The sequence below is a fragment of the Capsicum annuum genome, chromosome 6, assembly GCF_002878395.1.
Source record: "Capsicum annuum cultivar UCD-10X-F1 chromosome 6, UCD10Xv1.1, whole genome shotgun sequence".
Lineage (NCBI taxonomy): Eukaryota > Viridiplantae > Streptophyta > Magnoliopsida > Solanales > Solanaceae > Capsicum > Capsicum annuum.
In genome coordinates, this window is record NC_061116.1 from 223,255,831 (window position 1) to 223,262,774 (window position 6,944).

Here is a 6,944-nt window from a genome sequence, read left to right on the forward strand (position 1 = left end):
ACATCGCTTCATCGTCCTTCTCAAACAACGCCGGAAAACATGAATAAAACCAATCAGATCTGAATGTTTTCGGCAAGCAATGGTTGTTGGTTGGTTTCCTCCGCCAGAGTTCACCGGTGATGGGTTAAAAGCGAGGGAAATGGGTTGCGTCGGTTCCTCAGCCATGGTGGTTGGCGGCGAATGGAAAAGAGGAAGAAGGGGGAGAGGCGTCGGCTGTGCGGTAGGAAGGGGGAGAGGGGAACGGCGACGGTAACGTGGGATCTATCCGGCGGTTTTCTATGGATTTTGCCGGAAAATGGGACGGGATGGGTTGATTTGGTTTATTCGCCGGTAGTGTTAGTGATGGGAAAGGGGAGGGGAAATCAACGACACTATTTCGCCGGCGAAAAATTTGCCAAAAATATATCTCTTTCGATCAAATTTTCTCTATATTTTATTAAACCAAACATTGAATTTTACTATTTATTCACTGATTTTCCTCTCTCTGTTATCTATTTTTACTTTACTCCATTTTTAATTCACTATGTGTAAACACCTATTTTTTGACCAAACGTAACATTTTTATGTCAATTTAGTGTTCAATTAATTTTATTTTATTTTTAGGTCTAAATTATATATTGTAAGTTTATTTTATTTTACAAGGTTTGTTAAAAGTTTTGAAAGCTACAAAAATAGAATCACATTTTTATAAGTTCTTATTTTTATTAATTATTTTTAAAAAAATTATATTTGTTTTCTTCTTTTAAATTTTAATAAAGAATCCTGTGATATTAATATTTCTTAATCATATTTCTAAGGCTAGCTATTTAACTTATTTATATTTTATTATTTTTAAATAGATTTTATCATTTTATTTTTATTTAAAATATTAAAAAAATAAAAACCTAAAAGCTACCCCATCACCCATTACCTCCACTACCTAAATCACCCCACAATTTCCACTTCCTCCACTAAACTACCCCATTACCCATTACCTCCACTACTCAAACCACCCCACAAAACCTAACATCCCCACTACAAACACACACACACACCCCATTATATAAACAACACTTAGAGAGACTAGGAGGGGGGACATTACAGAAAAGGAAGATACACAGATAATTAAAAAAAAAGGACATAGAAAGAGAGAACACAACATAAAGAAAGATCAGAAAAAAAGAAAAACAAAAAAAAGGGAGAAAGAAACAACAACAGAGAGGAAAAAGAGAAGGAAAAGAGTGTCGAGTTTGAGTTAAGTTTTGGGGTTTCATTCGAGCTTCACGGTACCGATTTTCTATTTTCCGAATTCGATTCAGTTTGTCGACAGGTTCTTATTCAACCCAGTTTCATTATCTTTTTGTAAGTTTTATTGAGAATCAAAACATGAATAACATTGTTTAAATAGTTTCATGCAGAGTTTGTGTATCGTATCTAGTTTGCTCGAAATTTATATGTGTGTACGTGACATGGCCGGGGTGATTATATCATGCTCGTCAACTGGATCCAATTGAATGAAATTTCTGTTCATTTATCTTTAATGCATGATAGCTTCATATATTCGAGATCTATATGTATCAATTTGCTTAAGAAGATTCAATAAAATTTTGTATAAGTATTATTTAGATTAGAAAATGATGAGTAGCGGTTAGATGTTGACCCTTTTTGTCGTAAGCCTTGTTTGTTGCTTCACTATATATCAAAAAAAAAATATGATGAACAACTTTATTAGTCTTAGGACGATAATTTGGTATATTAAGCTCTCGCTCTACATAGACCTTGAAAGTAAGTAGAGAAAAGGGTGGTTTACTAACGTCTATGTCTTCCTTTGTTTCTAGTATAGAAATATTCAGATCTAAACCGTTAAGTCAATAGGGTGAAATCTTGTAAGTAAGGGTACCAAGTAATTAACAACACTAAAATAATCGAGAATTTTTATTTGCATAAGAAGTTAATCATTTTCTTTTTAAGTCAAACTTTACCCTTTACTAATCAAGCTTCAGTATAATACTAGCAAATAGTGATTTTAGTGATCTAGAATTTTATTCATGCAACTTATAATGTTTGGCCCTGAAGGAAAATAAAACCATTCATGTATAAATAATGGAACTGGAAGCACGCAAAAGGTTTAAATCAAGCATATTGGTATATGACATTAGATCCGTATGCATGGTGTTCATGTGATATGAATACTGACTCTTATTTTGCATGAATTGTTGTTTCATTTATGAGAAAATTTTGTAAATTTGATTGGAGTCAAATGGATAAAATTTGATGATATTAGCTTATTTTTTTTAGTTCAAACTTGAGTATTTGATAATTATTCAATATAATGAGTACAAGTTATCAATTGCCGATGTGAATCAGATCAATTAGGCATTAGGCTAACGGCTAATTCTAAACAAATTTCTTCAAGGTCATGACAGTAAATTTCAAGACATTCGAAATCCGAGTGGATTTACCAGAATAACAAGAGTGATATGGGGTACATGTTCGCCTTAAACCCCGCAATAATAATAGAGAGGAAAAACTCATTTGCGAGGGAGCGAGCTCGAAGAATTGTTTTAGGTCCTCAATCTTTAGAAAATCAAGAATTTAACATATAAGAGAAGGTTAGCAATGAAGTAGGAAAGCCCTGCTACCGACCATTCATTACAATAAAATCTAATATACCATTTGAAGCCGCTTGAACTGGGTTGGGTAGATTTTAAACCTATTAGGTGCTTATTTAGACTAGGAAAATGGGGACGACTCATAAATGTCTCAAAGGCACGAGAAATGTATCAAAACTTGTGGTATGATGGGAAAGCACTGCTACTGGCAAGCCACGCTTAATATAATTAAATAATTTAAAATAAATTCAAAGTAGGATGTAAGTAACTCTTAGGCTAACAAATATTATGTATCCAAGAGATTAATTTAAGCCAGACATAAGTCATTAAAGTGACTTTGCTAGAACCACGGGACTCGAGGGGTGCCTAACACCTTCCCCTCGGTCAACAGAACTCCTTATCCGGATTTTTAGTTCGCAGACCATAAAATAAAGAGTCATTTCCTTTTGAATAGGGATTCAATAAGGTGACTTGGAATACCCAAACTCAATTTCTAGTGGCGACTCTGTAAATAAAATAATCCCTATTCAAAATGTCACTTTAATCGGACGCGGTAAAAAATAGGGGTGTGACAGATGGCGACTCTACTGGGGATTACTAGAATTTGAGCTTATATATTGACTTGTTTGGCTTCTTTTAATTTTGATATTGTATATTGTCGGCCTAAATATGTTATTTGCCTACATGTTCAACCGTTTTGATATTATTTGAATTGCAATATAAATTGTCTTTTCTCGCGCACCCATCTGAGTCTTCTGAGATACTTTATATTCGGAGATGCGGTATATTCTCCCGAGCCTTGAGATACCAGAGATGCGACAACGCTCCTGGGAAGGATTCTATAGTCATACATGTTTTAGGATGGGAAGGACCAATGGTGAGGTCAGAAAGCACTGCTACCGGTAAGTTGTTCCTGCTCGACTCGAGTTGTCCGCTCATTTTACAGCCAGTCTAGACACCTACCTCCATCAGGATAAACCTAGTGGAACCGAATCTTAGACATGATTATCCCTATTAAATTTCGCTTAATTTGCATCATATGCATTTTTGACTAAGTGGAGGCTCGACAAAGGTTTGAATGTCTAAAAGAACCCTCTTTTAAGACTATCAATTTTCTATGCAACTAGTTGCATTAACTATCAAGTTGTTTCGAATGTTGACCGACTTTGGAATCCATTAACGTAAGAGAGGCTGAAAATTGCTCTCTAAAACCTATTCTTTTTCAAAACCCAAATGAGGTGCGAGATTTGCTTTTACAATAAAAGAAAAAAAAATTCTAAATTATCAAATTTGTCCCTATTTGGACGAACTATGCACACCTGATTCTTCTCTCAGCGAGATACGTAGGCAGCCCTCCACGGATTCGGTGATCCTTATAAAACAAAGGTTGTATTTTCTTAAGAAAAAAAAAGGAAAGTTTTGATCCTTATAAAAAAAATCAATCAATTTGTTTTCAAATAATTATTAATAAATTCAAAAAAATCATTTTCTTTTCAAATAAAAAGCGAATTTCTTCATGTCTCCTGCTTCACGAACTACGCTCACCCGATTCTCATATTAATGAGATACGTAGACAACCTTTCTTAGGTTCGGAGATCTTCATTCAATTTGAAAAAAAAAATTATTATTATTGATTTAAAAATAAAAATAAAAAAAAAGGTGTTAGTCTCCTTCAAAAGAAATCCTTAGATTAGGAAAAAAAAAAAGAAAAGAAAGTGTTCAAAAATAGAAAAGAAAAAAAAAGTTTTTCCTCCCTATTCAAAAAAAAAAAATTGGTTCATATTTTAAGTTTTCTGAACTACGTCTGACTTGATTCTTGTTTAACAAGATACGTAGGCAACTCTTCTTTTTGAGTTCGGTCTCATCTAAAAAAATAAAAATCTTGACTTAGTAATTGGTACCAATATATTTAAAAATATGAATTAAAAAAAAAGTGTTAAACTATAAGACATGATAGAGTGGACCAACTTGGTTGCGAACTATAGATTCGTATGGAATCTCTAATCATACTAAAGTTGCACTTGTAAAGTTTTCTTTCTCTAAGTCAAGTTTAAAATAAATCTTACCTCATTTGTTTCATGTGCATTGTGGGGTGAGCTTTAGATTGAAAATTCAAAGGCATCGCTCTGTTGATCTAGAACATGGCTTGAATGTTTGTTGAGGTGAAATTTTGAGATACACTTGGTTTGAGAAAGGATTGTAGGCCTTCTTTGATTCGATTGTGCATTCCAAAACCCACCGAATGACATTAATTCCTAGCACTTCCCCCTTTGAGCCTCAAACCTTTTTCTTGGATAACTACATCTGAGCCTATACCTTTCTAGTGCTTATATGCACTATCCCTCTTTTGGCCTACCTCATTGAGCGCACTAACTACGTACAAGTTGTAAATGAAGATTCAAGATCAAAGACGCCAAAGACAAAAACCGTATAGCCCCAGGATAATAAAAACAAAAAAACGACTTCAAAGAAGAAGGAGCAAGAACCCAATTAAAAAAAAAAAAACTCCAACAAAGATAAAGAATCTTCATAAAAAAGAAAAAAAAATACTTTTATCGAAAAGAAAAGGGGAAAAGCTCCAGCACAAGATTCAAACAAAGTTGAAGCAAATACACGACAAGGGACAAAGAAGCACAACAAAGAAGATCGAGCGTCAAACCAAAACACATAGCAAAAACACGAAAATAATGCAGTGCTCCTTGAGGAATTAGTCACTTGACTCCCAAATATCGTCCTACCTGTCCCTAAGCCTACAATGTAAACCAATGACAAGTCCTGCATGATTTTATTTTGAGTGTTTTCACATTAGAGGATACTCACATGATTGTCAAGCTTATGGTATCTCATTGTATGCGTTGAACATCTTTCTGAGTGTGGGTGATTCTTGAACGTCCTAAAATCTGAATTTTTTCAATATGAATAAATTAGGATTTTAGTTGTGGCAAGGGCACTTGAAATATGAGGATAAGAAGAATTTTAAATCCTTGATTTAGGAAAGATAAATAGAACAGGTCGAAACTTAAGTATATTCAAGGTACCATTTGAAACTATAGGAATCACTTCTAATGTTGATCTTAATTTTTGCTTGAAAGTAATAAGAGATAATTCGACCATGATACTAATTGTTGGTATCAATTGAAGTCTAGAAATAATTTGATTTCATTCTTTTCATTCTCCGATTCTTTACAAAGCACATACTTAAAAAAAAATCTTTTGTGAACTACGTTAGACCTGATTCTTGCCACGCAGGATACGTAGACAATCCTATGATAGGGTTCGGTCTTGCTGAATAAAAGTTTTTACATCCCTAAAAGGTATAACACTGGGGCATTTTTTTTGAAATTTTTTTTTTCAAAGTTCCTCGAATTCAAAACTGGGGCATATTTTATTTTTATTTTTATTTTAAAAAAAAGGGAAAAAAAATATATCTCACTACCTCAACAGGTAAAACATCTCCTGAGTACTCTTTAGGGAACAAAATTCCTAATTTTTCTTATTCGTCTTCGTAGGGCATCATCCCCTAGTTGACATTTTATTTCGTTTTCATAGAGCACCATCCCCTAGTTGACATCTTAGGAAATGCCAATCCCAAATTTTCTTATTCGTCTTCATAGGGCGTCATCCCCTAGTTCATATCTTAGGAAACACCATTCCTAATTTTCTTCTTCGTCTTCATAGGGCGTCATCCCCATTTGACCTCTTAGGAAACACCATTTCCTAATTTTCTTATTTGTCTTCATAGGGCATCATCCCCTAGTGGACATCTTACTTTGTCTTCATAGGGCGCCATCCCTTAGCTGACATCTTATTCGTCTTCATAGGGCGCCATCCCCTACTTGACATCTTATCACGTCTTCATAGGGTGTCATCCCCTAGTTGACATCTTATCTCGTCTTCATAGGCCGTCATCCCCTAGTTGACATCTTATCTCGTCTTCATAGGCCGCCATCCCTTAGTTGACATCTTATTCGTCTTCATAGGGTGTCATCCCCTAGTTGATATCTTATCTCGTCTTCATAGGGCGTCATCCCCTAGTTGATATCTTATTCGTCTTCATAGGGCGTCATCCCTAGTTGATATCTTATTTCGTCTTCATAAGGCGTCATTCCCTAGTTGACATCTAATCTCGTCTTCATAGGGCGCCATCCCCTAGTTGACATCTTATCTCGTCTTCGTAGGGCGTCATCCCCTAGTTGACATCTTATTCGTCTTCATAGGGCGCCATCCCCTAGTTGACATCTTATCTCGTCTTTATAGGGAATCATCCCCTAGTTGACATCTTATCTCATCTTCATAGGGCGCCATTCCCTAGTTGACATCTTATCTCGTCTTCATAGGGCGTCATCCCCTAGT